General features: G+C 45.4%; 1 pseudogene; it reads left to right on the top strand.

Moving 5' to 3' along the window:
• The first annotated feature begins 11,412 nt into the window (after positions 1–11,412).
• LOC149174568 (uncharacterized) overlaps positions 11,413–17,644 on the top strand; it is a 31,030-nt pseudogene continuing 24,798 nt past the window's right edge.

Here is a 17,644-nt window from a genome sequence, read left to right as displayed (position 1 = left end):
ACTTACCATATTCTTGATGGGAATTTCACCTCTTTTGAATTCTTCCAGTCTGAAATCATCTTCTTATCATTTGAGGCACTTGAAAGATTTGTAGCCATGAACTCAGGTGGAGTTTGTTCACCAATGTTTTTTGAAGATGCACCTTTAAGTGTCTTTGGTCCAGACATATTCACAGAAATCTTCTTTGATGCCATTTTCCTGAAAAATAGAAACACAAATTAGTAAACAACGAAAACATATTAACTTAAATCCACAATGAAAATATATCCTAAATTTTTAATTTGTATAATTAGATAATTGAAATTAAAAAAATATTAACACTAAGAAATGGCAGAAGCCCACTGACACCACCCTGTCCATCCATGGAGTGGCGGGCGATTTCCCCACCACTTACCCCGCACGCCCCCTACCCCTCTTCCCCCTCAACCGACCCACGCCACCCCACCCCGCAATTGGACGGCCATCCAACCGCACCCTTACCCCCCTTCCACACCTCCCCCCTACCCCCACTCCACGCCACCCCACCCCCCAACCACTTCCCCTCCACGCCCCCCTCCACCCCCTAGCCCCACTACCGGCCCACAACCCCAATGCCACTTCACCCCCTTTCCGCTCTCCCCAACCCCCAACAGCCTACCCCATTCCCCCCAACGTCAACCAGCCTAGCCCACCCTTACCCACCTTCCACCTATTCCGCCTACCTGGCTCACCCCCAACTGAACCACCCCTCCTCGCAATCGAACGGCTACCCCAACCCACCTTTACCCCTCCTTCTCTCTACCCCTTAACCCCCCTCCCCTACCTCACTCCCCTCGGACTCACCCCTCATCCACCCCTCCTCCCTTCCTCTCACCTCACCCCTCATTCCTCGCCTCCCACCCACTACCTGCGGCCACCCCTACCCCTTGTTCCCCCTCACTCTACCCGGACCCACCTCACCCCTCACCACCTCCTCCTTCCCAACCTTCCCTCTCACCCCTCATTCCCCCCTGCCCCTCTCACCCCCACCTCACCTCACTCTACCTACCCACCCCCACCTCACCTTTCATCTCTCCCTCACTCCCCTTCTCCCCCCTCTACCTAGCACTCCCCCCTCACCCCTCATTCCCCCTCATACCCCCTCCTCCCCTCACCTCACCCCTCGTTCCCCCCCTCACTCTACCTCCTTCTACCCCTCATCCTTCCCCCTCACCTCACCCCTCTACCCGGGTCGCGCACCCTCCCCCTCATCCCTCGTTCCCCCCTCACTCTAGCTCCTTCTAACCCCTCATCCCTCCCCCTCACCTCAACCCTCTACCTGGTGTTATAGACATTTTTGTGCCTTACAGCATTGAGCATGAAATGTTCATAATCTAAGGGATCCCAAGTCCCTAAACATGTTGTTCCTACCCCTAGAGGAACAAGGCTAACAAACCACAGCAATTCACAGAAGTTCTCCACCAGAAACTGCTCAAAAACAAGTCAATTCAGGATCAATTCAGTGGCTCCACTAGCTGTCTGCGCTGAATGTCAAAGCCAACACTGGCTACCTGCTCTGAATGTCAAAGGCAACACTGGCTACCTGCGCTGAGCGAGAGTTGACATGTGGCAAGTTCATTCCACGAGGTGTCAAGACCCAGGAAGCTTCCAAAATCTTCCTCATGACACTTGCCTCATGGAATTCGACTGGTGATGAGTAAGAGGTTCCAAGAACCTCCAAGTGGAATCAAGAACTAACAGAGGGAGAGGACACTAGTCAGATGTCAAGCTGACTCATCCTCTCTCCAAACATCTATATATGGATCTCTCCTCCATGAGATCTAGAGGTTGGAATTTTGTTATTGCAAAGAATTGCTGTTGGTTTGAGATTGGAATCATTGGGTGCTTAATGCTTTGAAGGGGGTGAAGATAGGAATTCCATTTGCTGGGAAGGAGATGCTGGATTGGAGCCCTCTGGGTTGTATCTCTTCCTGAACCTTGTTATTCATCAATAAAGCTATCTTGGTTTCTCCTATATACTGATGTATCTTTGATGTATGATTGCATTAGTATGTTTAGTTTATTTCTAATCCTGAACTAGTTATGAATATGAATCCATGTCTTGTGTAGTGTTCTCTTCTTGTGATATTGCAGAAACCTCTTGAAGCTGGGCGAGCGAGAAGGCAAGTAGCTGGGAACCCTCAAAGAGAAGAGAGACTGGATCGAGGGACAAACGGAAGACACCGGTTAGTCCATCTATCTCTCTTCATTCTTAATTCATAAAGGAAGAATACTAGAATAGCTGTCTCTGTTTGTTGCTAAGGCACTGTCACACCTTAGGTGGATAGGATCATCTTGCATAGGCATTTTTCCCCACAACAAATTGGTGACTCCACTGGGGAGATCTGTTTAGTCATTTTATTTGTGTTTCTATCATTGTTTGTTTCATAGACTCGACAACAACAATCGAACTGCATCTGCTATTCCCGAATGCAAAGTAGACAGTTGCTGCTTTGATCCAGTCACTGGACTTGTCTATGATCTAAACAATGGACTCACAAATGATTTGATGATCCTTTGTGATAGATCTTAGTACTCCCTCAAAGCATCCCTTTGATTGTACCTTGCTTGTTGCTTTTATTTGGCCTAAAACAGTAGATTAAATAGCAATCTGTGACCCAGAACCTAGTGAGAAACGAGAGTTTCTCCTTCAGCGCGACAGCTGTGAAGAGGTTCTGCATTTCAACGCAGGTCCCGTGAAGGCTACCTACGCTGAATGTCAAAACCCCTGTGTTGAGGTTGCGCTGAACCAGTTTGGCCTTGTGTAGCTGGGGTTCTCTGCTCTGTTTTGCCTTGTTTTGATCTCTGATTTTTGCAGCCTGTAACCAGCATAGGTACCAGTCTGATAACCCCTTTTCTCTGCTTAGATTCCGCCTCCTTTTGTACAAAAATACTATGAGTGTTTTTATGTGTTTGTGGCGTCATTTACAGTTTTCCTTTGCATGAGTGAAGTAATCATCCTGTAGCCCTTGATTCAGATCTGTTGATTGTGATCTTAGGAGAGAGTTCATTGGCTGTTTACAGTTGATTATACATTTGCTTTTGCTTATTGGTTTGAGTTTGTCTCTTTTAAGTGTCAAAACAAGTATTCATTTCGAAAATCGTTAAGTGTTGTAATCTCTTCTACCTTCTCTGATTTCGAAAAAATAAACTTGTTTGTATTTGTCATTTAAAAGCAAATTCAAAGTTGTACAAAAAGCTTTCTTTGTAGGCATCAATACTAAGAAAGCGGAAAACAAACACCTGCATTGTGCATTTGCATCTTGATAGTTTGCATGTTTGATTTAGGAAAAGTGCATTAGAGTGTGCTGATTGCTCTTTGAGAAAAGATGGTGTCTTTCTTTTCCCTTAGTAGCTAGGATTTTCAAAGTTGAAAAGATATAAAGCTTGCTTATCATCTTTAGACTGCATTTAGGAATTGTATCATACATCTCGTGGTGAACCAGAAAGGCAAACTTCTAAAAAGATCAACCTAAAATAAATTGAATGAACTTAACAACGCTTTGTAACATAACGCACAACATAGAGGTCTAGGCTAGAGACGTGTTTCGGCATCGTAAAGCCTGGTGACTGTCGATCTCGTTGATGGTGGGTGATTCCTCCTGAGGGACGATAGTGCCAGTACGGATTGTGCTCCCACGTACCGTCGCGTATATATTGGGAGACCCCTATAGGCATAAAACCTTTATTCTTAGGAAGCCGTGTCGGCCACCCTATTGATCGCAATGCACTGAACACAGCATTCAGGAAGATCGACCGCCCGTACCCTAAAAAGTATTCTGCGGTTTTGCGAAAAGTTTGGCACACCCTCTGCCTAGAACTCCAGAGCAGTTCCTTTTGGCCTTTTTTAGACTCTATAACGGAAAAAATCCATCCGAGAATTTGTCACTTCGGGCTCGTTAAAACATCGAAGGAGACTAGAGTAATCTTTAGCTTTTTCTCGACTCTTTAAAATTGAAAAAGCAAGTTGTGTCTAAAGCGTCGTTAAAATTTATTTTAAACGGAACAATCACCCCTATTCCTGCGTTGATCTTTAGGTTGAAAAAATGGAGCACACCAACCAAGGAATTCCCCTTGGTGGAAATCCTAGTCCCTTCTCCTCTTGGGGAGATGTTGGTGCACCCCATATGGTCACATTGTCGCTTCCAGGACTGACAATTGGCCTGCCGGTCTGGCTCTTTTCAACCAATGTTGTTCAGAACACCACTATTCCTGAACAGTCGAGTCAATAGTTAGATCAGACCAGAGTTGCCCACCAACCTTCCACTTCATCTAATTCTTCCTCTCCTCCTTCCTCTTCGCTTGACGGAACTGGTAAAACAAAAAACCAAGTTCCTAAGGAGAAGAAGGAAAAGAAGAAGAAAGAGACGAAGAAGAAGGAGCTAAAAGCGACTAGGGGCAAACAAGTGTCGTCTGACAAAAATCCACACACAGCACTGACTAGGCCTAAATCGCCATGTGTCATATGCAAGGGAGACCACTTCCACAGAGATTGTCCCTGCATCCCTCGGATACTAAGGGACTGGTCTCCCCGTTTGCACAGTTCGGTAGCGTCAACCTCTGATAGCCATGTTGACTGCTCACCGTCAACTAGTGAAAGTGATGCCACAGGACAGAGAGGGAAAGCTAGATTTCCCTGCAAACTGTGTGAAGGCGACCATGCCATCCACCGTTGTCCCTTCTTAGACGAGGCTAAAAGAGTTTTGGAAGATCGCCCGGTTTTACCAGTGCAACTTCCTCCTAGATATCAAAAACTCCTGCCAAGTCCTTCACTAGTTGAGAACCCGGCTGGCCCACCCAGGTGGTCAGCCGAAACACCTATCATTGAAGATGAACCGTCTGAATCCATACCTGACGAAAGTCAAAAGGTTGAGATGGCATTTGACCCGGTTTTGCCTTCAGAGGCTCTATCTTCGAATGATACCATCACAGAGGAGAATAAAGACGACACCGTCCAAATTCTCTTCATCAACACAGACTCCGACGAACAAGGGGGCAATTTTCCCATTCCTTTATCGCAGGAAGGAACTTCGTCAGAGTCACACCCGGCCGTCTATTCGGTCCCACCACCAAGCAACCTAGTTGTCTCGTTCGACTGGAACCAACTAGGCAGACCCCGTTTGCCAGCAAGCATACCATTCAAAATTATCGTTCAAATATACAGAATGGTAATGGCTGGCACTATCATTGATGATGGGGCATCTGTGAGTATCCTTTCCTCTATTGCTTGGAAAGCGCTTGGTTCGCCAACGCTTTTGCCTGAAATGAGAAATCTGACAGGCTTTGATAAAGGAACCAGTCGACCTTTAGGGATCCTCCCCAATGTGCCCATAACATTGAAAGGGAAGACCGTTCAAATGAACGTGATGGTTGTTCAAGGACCCTTGGATTATAACCTACTCCTTGGACGAGACTATATATATTGCATGGGAACCATCGTCTCCTCACTCTTTAGAGTAATGTGTTTTCCGCACGAAGGAAGAGTGGTCAAGCTCGTGGACCAGCTTTCATTTCCCGGATCACGCATCGCAAATAGTCATGTACCATCCCTAAATGGTCTCTTCACGCAAGAAATGTCTCAACCCACGGTCCGTCCTCCTGATGAGCGCGAGTAATCCGGGAGGATATGACTGGAACCCAGGGGGCATGCGTCCTGGTCTGCTTCGGCAGGAAAACTTTGGGTATAGGGTAGGTTTCCGCGGGAGAATTTGACTAGTCTGTACCCCGCCCATTCTGGAAGAGGGTTATTCTAGAATAAGATTCTTTTGTCAAAGTTATGTGAGTTGGCGGGCACCGTCACTCACCTTTGTCTATCTCGGTAGACATCGCCGAAGAAATGTTTTGTTGAAAGAATAACAGAACAATCTTTGGGTAGCCTGAAAGAGGTAGGCCTCTCCCGGTAAAACAAATGTTTTATCTGCAAATTGAGGGGTAACCTTGAAATCGTACTTTATGCCTGGGGGCATGCAAACCTTTTGAAGTGCAAGCAAGGGGTGACTATTTATTTTTTAGATTTTTAGGTCCTCCCTTTAAACCTGTAGGTCTAACCCTTTAAACTCGTAGGATTAGTCGTTTCCGAACTTGCATAACGAAAGGATGCGGAGCAAAGCTTAGTGAGATGAAGCTCCATAAAAAATAGAATCTTGATGAGACACTCTTATCATATGACTGGGTAATCGAGCAGTTTTAGCACACAGTTCATGCTCGTTAAAAAATAAACGCAAGATCCGAGCAGTTTTAGCGCATAGTTCATGCTCGTTAAAAAATAAACATAAGATCGAGCAAATGTTTCCACCCGTGTTTAAGCTCGTTAAAAAATGAACTATCCCGGTAAATAACCACAGTGAATGTAATATCATCAGCCATTAAAGCCTTGGTTGTGTTTGCACCGTCACCTCCACTTTTCCATTGGCCGATCGTTCACCTCCATATGTTTGTTTACCCATTTTGAGGAACAACTACGAAGAGTGATTTCACTAGCCATCCTTGTGACACTACCGTGATTGGAAAATTCCAACCTGTACCTGGAATCAGCTGCTAACCTGTTTCATCACTCGTTCCTCAAAAGATGAGTCTTCTTTAAGCTCTTTTCATCTGAATCGTAAAATATGAAAAGATTGCCGAGTCCTTGGCCTTCCAGCTCGTTAAAGGGACAGGAAGTGCTATCCCTCCTCTAGATTTTAATCTTTTTGGACCTGAGGGATTATTGCACAAAAAGATCGAGCACTTGTTTTATTCGGCTCGTTAAAACTATTGAAAACTCATCCCTTCTGTATTGTTTTATACTTTTTCGGACTTAAGGGATTAGATGACGAAAAAGGACTTTTGGAGTTAACTTTATGTACCTTTTCAGACTCTCTAAAAATGAAAAGGACCGAGTTATCCTTGTCGTTAGACTCGTTAAAATCATTAATAGCGACAAACTTGTCTTTAGACGAGAACGAGTTTCACTATCGCTAGGCTCGTTAAAACATAGCGATGGGCTTGCCCGAAGGGCAGGTTATAGAACAAGCATATGTTATCCTCCTCAAGCTTGACAAAAATAAAGAGGTACTGGTCAGCAATGACTGGGGAAAAATTGGGAGAAACTCAAGAAAACTTTGATGGTAGCAAGTCACTCTTGAACATGACACTTTTCCTCCGTACCACAATCGGGTTGGGTTGTTTCATTCATCAGTCACATCCATGGTCTCGCCATACCATCCATATTTGGGGTAATGCTACCAATCCATCGCATCAGTGTCTCCATATGTTCAAGAGAAGTCGTTCAGAAAAGTCAACCGTGTCCCATCCACTGCCGTACATTATCCTTCATCCTTCATCCTTTCATGACCGCCACCCTGAATCATATGTCACAGATCGTTTTCACCTCCATCAAAATCATTAGCTCCGTTCCGTGTCACTGATGTGGGATTCATTAAGGCCCTCCTTTGACGGATCGCTTCTTGTCGACATCAGCTCATTATCCAAGAAGTTGATCTAGGAACAACCCCTTCAGTACTTTGAAGCTTGCATGCCTCAATGGCAAGTTTCTCACTTCCGGCGACAGGTATACATCAATGACCTTCGACCGAAAGATTTTGCGTGGTGTTCGACGCCAAGTCCTTTATTCACACCACGTGAATTGTACTGTAGTACCTTGAGGGTCATTATCATTATCGGTGATTCCTCTCGCGCTTGTTAACGGTTTACCTCATTGACCGGTAATCAAGCGATGTCTTTCCATGTTCGACTCCAGAACAATTCTCACATGGATCGACTTGTACTTAGAGTGAAGATCGAACGAGTTTGAAGACCCTGGATCTAGTTTCATCCATCCGCGCTGCAATATATATTCAGGAAAAATAAAGACATTGACATGTACATCATTGCAGCAGATAATCATCCTACTCAAAGGATGATAATTTCATCAAAATTATCAGTCTACCATCAGACGATTGTCTGTTCTATGTACAGAAAAATGAATTTATAAAGCTGAGCATGGGAATGCCCGCTCAGCTAGATCATGAAAGCAGTATGAAAAATAATGTATTGTATTGTATCTTATTACAGGTCTCCTCCCAGCATTGGATGAACTTTGGATCCCCCTGATAAAGCATTTCACCCGATAAACGGCCTCATACTTTAGGGGGCAACTGTTATACTAATTTTTGTGCCTTACAGCATTGATCATGAAATGTCCATAATCTAAGGGATCCCAAGTCCCTAAACATGTTGTTCCTACCCCTAGAGGAACAAGGCTAACAAACCACAGCAATTCACAGAAGTTCTCCACCAGAAACTGCTCAAAAACAAGTCAATTCAGGATCAATTCAGTGGCTCCACTAGCTGTCTGCGCTGAATTTCAAAGCCAACACTGGCTACCTACGCTGAATTTCAAAGGCAACACTGGCTACCTACGCTGAGCGAGAGTTGACATGTGGCAAGTTCATTCCACGAGGTGTCAAGACCCAGGAAGCTTCCAAAATCTTCCTCAATGACACTTGCCTCAGGGAATTCGACTGGTGATGAGTAAGAGGTTCCAAACCTCCAAGTGGAATCAAGAACTGACAGAGGGAGAGGACACTAGTCAGATCTCAAGCTGACTCATCCTCTCTCCAAACATCTATATATGGATCTCTCCTCCATAAGATCTAGAGGCTGGAATTTTGTTATTGCAAAGAATTGCTGTTGGTTTGAGATTGGAATCATTGGGTGCTTAATGCTTTGAAGGGGGTGAAGATAGGAATTCCATTTGCTGGGAAGGAGATGCTGGATTGGAGCCCTCTGGGTTGTATCTCTTCCTGAACCTTGTTATTCATCAATAAAGCTATCTTGGTTTCTCCTATATACTGATGTATCTTTGATGTATGATTGCATTAGTATGTTTAGTTTATTTCTAATCCTGAACTAGTTATGAATATGAATCCATGTCTTGTGTAGTGTTCTCTTCTTGTGATCTTGCAGAAACCTCTTGAAGCTGGGCGAGCGAGAAGGCAAGTAGCTGGGAACCCTCAAAGAGAAGAGAGACCGGATCGAGGGACAAATGGTAGACACCGGTTAGTCCATCTATCTCTCTTCATTCTTAATTCATAAAGGAAGAATACTAGAATAGCTGTCTCTGTTTGTTGCTAAGGCACTGTCACACCTTAGGTGGATAGGATCGTCCTGCATAGGCATTTTTCCCCACAACACCCGGGCCCCCACGTTCCCCTTCATCCACCCCACTCATTCCCCCCACTCCCTCTACCCGGCCGCCCCCTTCCCCCGAACCCTTAACTCACCCCACCCACCCTACCTCTACCTCCCTTAACACCCTCAACTCCACTCCCTCCACTTCACCTTACCCCTCACCCCCCTGCCCCCCTCCATAGCCCCCCCAACCCACCTCCATAACCTCCCCATCCCCTTGGCCCTCCCCCTCTACCCATGGGACCCTACCCTCACCCTCACCCTACTCCCCCCCTCGGCGCCCCCCACTAAACTTACCTACCTGTACCCCTGGCAGCCCCCCCTTACTCTCACCCTCAACCCATACCCACTGCCCCCCTCCCAAACCCCTTAATCCTACCCCATCCCCCCCATGCCCCCCCCCGGCCTACCCCTTAACAGGTCACCCATATGCCCCCCCCTTTAACCCCCTTCCCAAAACCACCCCGCACCCCCCCTTAACCCCTTAACCGTACCCCCTCGACCCACCCACTTAATCCCCCAACCCAACGCCACCCCATCCCCACCTGCCTCGCTCCACCCCATCCTCCCCCTCGCCCCCCCACCCCCCCACCACTTAACCCCTCCACCCAACCCCGCCCCGCTCGTCAAACCCACACACCCAACGCCGCCTCGCCCGGTCCGGCCCCCCATAAGCCCCCCCACCATACCCTTAACCCCAACCCCCATAACCCTCCACCCCCCCCACAATAACTAACACCCCACCGCCCCCACAATACTCGCCCCCCTACCCCCCATTCTCGCCCCCCATACCCGGCCCCCTTAATCCCCCCCCAAATACCCTTAACCCCACCCCCCATTCCCAACCCCCCCCCCCACAACCCCCGCCCCTCCCCCCTTAACCCCCCTCACCCCCCATACCCGCCTGCACCACACCCCATAACTCCCGCCCACCCCTAGCCATACCCGCCCCAACCCCCATCCCATACCCGCCCCACCCCCATCCCATATCCGCACCACCCCATAACCCCCGCCCGCCCCTACCCATACCCGCCCACCCCACCCCACCCATACCCACCCACCCCACCCCACCCCACCCGTACCTGCCGCCGCCCGTAACCTCGCCCCCCGCCCGCCCCCACCCATACCCGCCGCCTGTAATCCCGCCCCCGCCCCCACCCATACCCGCCGCCCATAACCCTACCCCTCGCTCGACCCCCTCCCATCCCGCCCCGCCACTCCCCTCCCCTGCCGCCGCCCGTAACCCTGCCCCCCGCCTGACCCCCTCCCATCCCCGCTCGCCCCCACCCATCCCCGCCGCCCTTAACCTCGCCCCCCACCCGGACCCCTCCCATCCCTGCCCAGCCCCTCCCCTCCACCTCACCATCCCTCCTCCGCCTCTGCCTTCGCCTCCCGACCTCCTCCCGCTCGGACGGCCACTCGGGTGCGCCTGCGGGCCGCCTGGGTGGCGCGGGGCAGGTGGCGGTCCCCCACCCTGCGCCACCCCGGCGTCCGATTCCTGGAATCAGACGGACACCCCCGGCGGGCCGCCGGGGTGGCACGGGGCGGGGGCCGCCCCGGAATCGGACGGCCACCCCGGGCGGGCCGTTGGGGTGGTCGTCTGATTCGCTGCCCCCACCTCGCGCCACCCCAGCAGCTCGCTGGCCCGCCCGCCGCACGCCACTCCGGCGGCCCGCAGGAGCGCCCGGGTGGCCGTTCGAGCGGGAGGAGGTCGGGAGGCAGTGGAGGGAGGGCGAGGGGGAGGGGTGGAGCGGGGATGGGAGGGGGCGTGTGGGGGGGGGTTACGGGTGGCAGGGATGGGAGGGGGCCGGGTGGGGGGCAGGGTTACGGGAGGTGGGGATGGGAGGGGGCTGGGCCGGGGCGGGGTTACGAGAGGCGGGGATGGGAGGGGGCCGGGCGGCGGGGATGGGTGGGGGCGGGGACGGGTGTGGGTGGGGGTTGGGCAGGGGCGGGTATAGGGGATGGGGCGGGGGTTATGGGGGGTGGGCGGGGCGGGGGTTATGGGGGGTGGGCGGGGCGGGGATGGGTGGGGCGGGGGTTATGGGGGTTGGGCGTGGGTAGTGGGGGAGGCGTATGGGGGGTCGGGGGTGGAAATTAGGGGGTGTTGGGGGTGGAGTTAAGGGGGTTGGGGGAGGTGGGTATGGGGGTTGTTGGGGGGGGGTTATGGGGGGTGGGTTGGGAATGGGGGGCGAGGCGTATGGGGGGTGGGGTTAAGGGGGGTGTATGGGGGTGCGGTTGGAGGGAGTGGGTATAGGAGGTGTGGGGGTGGTTATGGGGGGTGGGTTGGGAATGGGGGAGGGGGCGTATGGGGGTGGGGTTAAGGGTATGGGGGGGAGTTGGGGGTTGTGGTGGGGGGGTAAGGGGGCTGTAGGGGTAGAGTGGGGAGAAACGAGGGGTGAGGTGAGGGGGAAGGGAAGGGGAGTTGGGTAGGGGGGCAGGTGGGTGGCTCCAGGGGAGTGAGGTAGGGGGCCTGGTAAGGGTGTCGTGTGGGGTCGGGCAGAAGGGGGGTTGAGGGGTGAGGGGGAAAGGGGTTGCTAAGTTTGGGGAGGGGCCCGGAAGGGTGTGCGAAGGGAGCGGGTGGCCGGCTGATTGCAGGATGGGGTTGCCCTGGGCCCACCATGCTCATGTCGGAAATATTTGCTAATTTGGTTGACAAAAAATTTTAAGTTTATAAAAAAAAAATCTAGTGGCCGGTCGATTGCAGGATGGGGTTGCCCTTGGCCCACCATGATCATGATGGAAATATTTCTTAATTTGGTTGACAAAAAACTTCTAAGTTTAGAAAAAAATCTACTTCGTTAAACTAATTTAATATGAGAAATTTCAAGGAACAAAAATTTAATTGACCTTTCATATGAGAAATTTCAAGGAAAAAGATTTAACTGACCTTTCAATTGCAGAAGTTCTTCGTTAAATATGTTGTTGATTCCAATGTAGCTGCTCCACAAATTCACTCCAAGTTTTTTAACGAACCTCAGCAAACCTTGATGTAACTTGAGTAATAGTGATAATGGAATATATAGGTGAAACTACGAAGATGTTTTATCATACGGTGACTGTGGGATTAATTAGTTTTAATAAATTTTAACATGTTAATTTTTTTATGGCGATGAATGAAAATATGATAAAGCGAACAGTTTTGAATTATTTTATAGTGGGGTGAATGTGGGATTACCTTGTTTCTAAATGTATTATAAAACTTTAAAAAAACATTCAATTGTTTAGTAAAAATTATATACTTTGACTATTAAAATAATTTAGGTAGAAGTTGTACTTTACAATTTTAACTTTAATGATTTATTTCATAAAAAAAATTAAGTTTACATTTTTCATTAAATTGCATGATAAAATAATGAAGTGAAATATATCTCACAAACTTTTAGGAGGGAAATATTTTCGTGAAATTTTTTTGGAGGGAAAATTTTGGGGGGAAAATTTCATTCTCTAAGCTATATAATATCTTTAGGAGACTCTCCATTTGTATCATTCAACATCTTCTATTTTTAAAGGGATGGATTGTCCTGATAGTGAAGTTTCGATTTATACAACATCAACATCTTCATTGCGTAACAACTCTATTCATATGGATGAATATAGTGGGAATTCTTCCACTATGAATAGAAAGTCAATTTTTCCACTTAGTCCTTATCCTAAGGGCTATGAGAGCAGCACAGATGAAAGAGGGGATGCAGAATTTCAAATAAATAAAGAGTCACAGATTCCACTTAGTCTAAATTCGAAGGACTATGAAAGCAGTAGTGATGATGAGCTTGATGACAAATTTCAAAAGAATGGAGTCTCACGGTGTCCACTTAGTTCTAATTCTATGGATCATGAAAGCAGTAGTGATGAAGAGCAATATGGTGAAGTTCAAAAGAATGGAGTGTCACGGTGTCCACTCAGTCCTAATTCTAAGGACTATGAGAGTAGCAGTGATGAAGAGCGTGATAACGAATTTGAAAAGAATGGAGTGTCAAAGTGTCCACTTAGTCCTAATTCTAAGGACTATGAGAGCAGCAGCGATGAAGTGCATGATGATGAATTTCAAAAGTATGGAGTGTCACGGTGTCCAGTTAGTCCTAATTCTAAGGACTATGAGAGCAGCTTTGATGAAGAGAGGGATGATGAATTTCAAAAGTATTGAATGCCATGGTGTCCAGTTAGTCCTAATTCTAAGGACTATGAAAGCAGCTTTGATGAAGAGCGGGATGATGAATTTCAAAAGTATGGAGTGCGACGGTGTCCAGTTAGTCCTAATTCTAAGGACTATGAAAGCAGCTTTGATGAAGAGCGGGATGATGAATTTCAAAAGTATGGAGTGCGACGGTGTCCAGTTAGTCCTAATTCTAAGGACTATGACAGCAGCAGTGATGAAGAGCAGGATGATGAAATTCAAAATAATGGAGTGTCATGGTGTCCACTTAGTCCTAATTCTAAGGACTATGAGAGCAACAATGATGAAGAGCGCGATGATGAATTTCAAAAGAATGGAGTGTCACAATGTCCTCTTAGTCCCGATTCTAAGGACTATGAGAGCAGCAGTGATGAAGGACATGATGATGCACTTAGTCCCAATTCTAATGAGTATAAAGGTAGCAGTGATGAAGGAAAAAATGATACACTTAGTCCTAATTCTATGGACCGTGAGAGCAGCACTGAAAATGCACATGAGGAAGAATATCCAATAAACATCGAGTCAAAATTTCCATTGAGTTCGAATTCTATGGACTATGACAGTAGCAATGACAAAAGGGAAGATGAAGAATATCCTCCAAGTCAGTATTTGAAAAGCACAGTTGATCATAGTGTGGATAACATTCCTCTTAATGATGATAAAAATCCTTATACAAATGATGATCTAATGATGGAGATGTTGCCAAGAAATATTGTATCGAGGAGTAGGACCAGACCTTTTCGTATCAATGCAATATGTTCTAGTTACAAGGGGTAGAGTGAATATCTGACGAGAAGAAGTTCTATCAGTGCACTCATTTCAAGTGAATGATGCCAAAAAGATTGCTTGAAACATATGGATTTCAAATTTGCATTTGAGAGTAGGAAGAGATATTTGTCAATGAATAAAAGCATGCAAAATTCATATTTAGTTGGGTGCATGCAATCTACATTGTCAGGTTATGAATATCATATTAAGACTTTATTTATCTGTAGAAAAGCTTTCAAAATGTTTCATTCGATTGGGAATTTTCGTCTCTCGAGAACTCAAGAAAATTTGGAAAAGGATCCCACATTTTATTCTAAAATACGTCATAAAGACAGTTTGGGCCATTATCAAACATTGCAATGTCATGGATGAAAGATTTCTTTCCAAAGCATGGAGAGTGTATAACAAATAGAGAGACAATACATGTTCCAGATAATTTTTTGAGACGTGAAATCTACAACTTATACAAAGAATATGTAGAAGGTGCTGAGGGACATGGCCGGTTTATTACATATCAATATTTTGTGAAGATATGGAAGAAAGAATTCAACAATGTCTGTATTCCTAAGAAGACAAGGATGGGGATTTGCAGTACATGTGCTTCTCTTAAATAAAAAAGGGACAAATGTGAAGGGTCAGAAAGAGGTAGGCATTCATAACTTTAACTTTTAAGATTGTATATTCATCAAGTATGAAAACATATTTCTTAATGGCTTTCTTTTATGTTGTGTAGATTCAATTGTCAAAGAACTTCAGGAGCATCACGAACAACAAACAAATGAACGGAAAAAGTTGTACAAGCATCGAAAGAAGTGTTATGATAATCCGAATAAATATTTGGGTTTGATAATTGATGGTATGGACCAGAAGAAAACACTTTTACCACATTTTGTTCGCACACCCAAAAATTTACAGGAGGAAAATTTTATTCAGTATCACTTGGTCGGTTGTATGGTCTTCAATGGGAAAATGTTGCCAAAGGTGTACTTCACAGCTCCAAATATTCATAATGATGCAAATATGACCATAACCATAATTCATGATGTGCTTTCTCATTGGTCTGGTAATCTTCCTAAAGTTTCATATCTACAATTGGACAACACTTGCCGTGAAAACAAAAATCAGGTTGCTTTTGGATATCTAAACATGCTTGTTGAATTGAGATTTTTTCAGAAGGTAAAGGTTGGTTTCCTTCTTGTTGGGCACACGCATGACCATATTGATTAGATGTTCAGTCGTTTTTCAATCACATTAAGGAGGAAGGAAGCTGGGAGCTTGTCATCATTAATTGAATGTATTAAGAAATCATACATGCCAGAGCCTACTTTTGATGTGTTGGAAGAAACTGTTGACATGCAAAGGTTTATTATGGGATCATATGGCGAGGGGAAATGCATTGAACAACTTAATGACATTAGCTTCCAAGATCAATTTCGTATCAAAAAAATTGATGGGAAAACACTAATATGGGGCAAGAAGTATTCAACTACTACAGAATGGGCACCGTCATCAGGTTTGCAATTTTTGAAGTTCATTCCAGATCATCCAATATCTGCATCGAAAATATTGTTATTACAATCAGTTGGTGAAGTTCATAATGCACACAAACAAAACAGAGATATAAATTATTTTGATTGCCTAGAAGAAATTAAAAAATGTATTAGATATACATATGAGTACTTTGACATTGTTGATTCAATTTGGTGGGAGTCATTTTTCAATAATCAAAGTGATATCATTTCAATAAGAACAAATGAAGATATACCTTTGAAAAATCCATTTATTTGGCCACAAAATGTGTCGAATGCACATGAGGAAATAAACATTGTTGAACAACAACAATCTCAAGGTACCATTAATTCTTCACAGGTAGAGGAAAGAGAGATGTATATTGGTTCCAGAAGATCTCGTGCACAACGTGAAGCCATGGAAGACCTTTACAGGGGTTCAGTACAGGATATTAAGGAGGGTTACATGATCGCAGTGCTAGCAGATGGAGATCTCAATGGCTATCCATTTTGGGTTGCTAAAGTTATAAAGGTCTTTACAGAAAATGAGGATGTTACAAGTGTTGAAGTACATTGGTATGCCACAAATACACACCCATTCAATGGTGTGTATAAGCCAGAGATGGTAGTTGACAAAAAAATTGGCGGAAAGAGAAAAAGAAAGGGTACGAATATAAATCGTCGCCACACAGACATATTGAAATTGGAGGATGTTGACATACTTTTTTATGACTTCAATTTAACAAAGAGGGGAACTCTTCACTTCAAGACGATAGAGATTCTGAAAAGGTTGTTACCAGAAGGAATAGTATTGAGATGGGAGTCTGCTGAAACCAGTCGTAGATCTAGAAGAATTTTGAAACCTGAAATGATGGCATGCATGTGGACTCAGATGGGGCACTAGTTGATGAAAGAGAAGAATATGGAACATCTTCATTAGCATCCAGTGACTCATCTGAAGATGTGAATTCTGATGGCATGCAAGAAAATATGAGTGATTTTGAATAATTGTTTAAGGCAGTTTATCTAACTGATGTATGCATTGTCTCTTGAAATAAAATTTTTGATTTCCATATGGTGTTAAATGAGAATTTATGAGTCACTTTTATGTTGTTAGCTCATTTTACTAGCATTTTTTTTAAATTTTGAAGATTGACCCTAAAAAAAAAATCATCGTTCGAGCATAATCACTTTTTCATTTTCAAGCTATATTTTGCACGGAAATTTTGTTTTCACTGCCATTTTTAAAACATGTTCAAAATTGTCCCTAAAAAAAAACCATCGTTCCAGTATACACACTTTTCGTTTTTAGCACTGTTTTTGATGTTTTTTTGGCATTTTTTTGGCCAGAGTTCTTGTTTTGAGTTTATAGTTCCCGTTTCAAAGTTTACATTGTTTGTTGATGAAGTAGCAGGTGCCTACATAGCCTGGGGTAGGAGGGCATGTCTCCAAATAACCCAAGCCGAATTCAGTTATGTTGAAACTGATGAATGTGAAGTAGGTGCCTACTAAAGTGGGGTGTGGGGTGGGAGGGCACGTCTCCAACGGGAACCCACTCTAAATGCTGCTCCACAATTAAAATGGACATAACTTGGTCAATATAAATAAGAATATTTATCATAACCTATTTTTGGAAGCAGAATGACTATTTTGCATCTTCCCGTATGTTGGAAAATCCTTATCTGGACACTCTAGAATCTCAGATTAGCACTGCAATTTTTCCGCTGTCACAAAAGTGCTGAAAAAATAGTTGATTTTAAATCAGCGATATCTCCCACATCCGAACTCCGATTCGACCCTTTTATTTTTGAAATTGGGTGATTTTTCAAGAGGCGCTCAGATCTACAATCCTTTTTTTGAAATTATGCACAAAAACTTCAAAAAATGATAGGAGAGTCACCATCCACTAGTTGTTGTCGCAAAAAAATTCTACAACATCGCTGATTTTAAATCAGTGATATCTCCCTCATCCAGACTCCAATTCAGTCAGTTGTTTTTTTTATTT

This window comes from Pinus tabuliformis, chromosome 4_1 (assembly GCF_031772625.1).
Source record: "Pinus tabuliformis cultivar Carrire ecotype Pingquan chromosome 4_1, CPIR1, whole genome shotgun sequence".
Taxonomy (NCBI): Eukaryota; Viridiplantae; Streptophyta; class Pinopsida; order Pinales; family Pinaceae; genus Pinus; species Pinus tabuliformis.
Note: the sequence above shows the minus strand (reverse complement) of the source record. Positions and strands in the feature narration are given on the sequence as shown.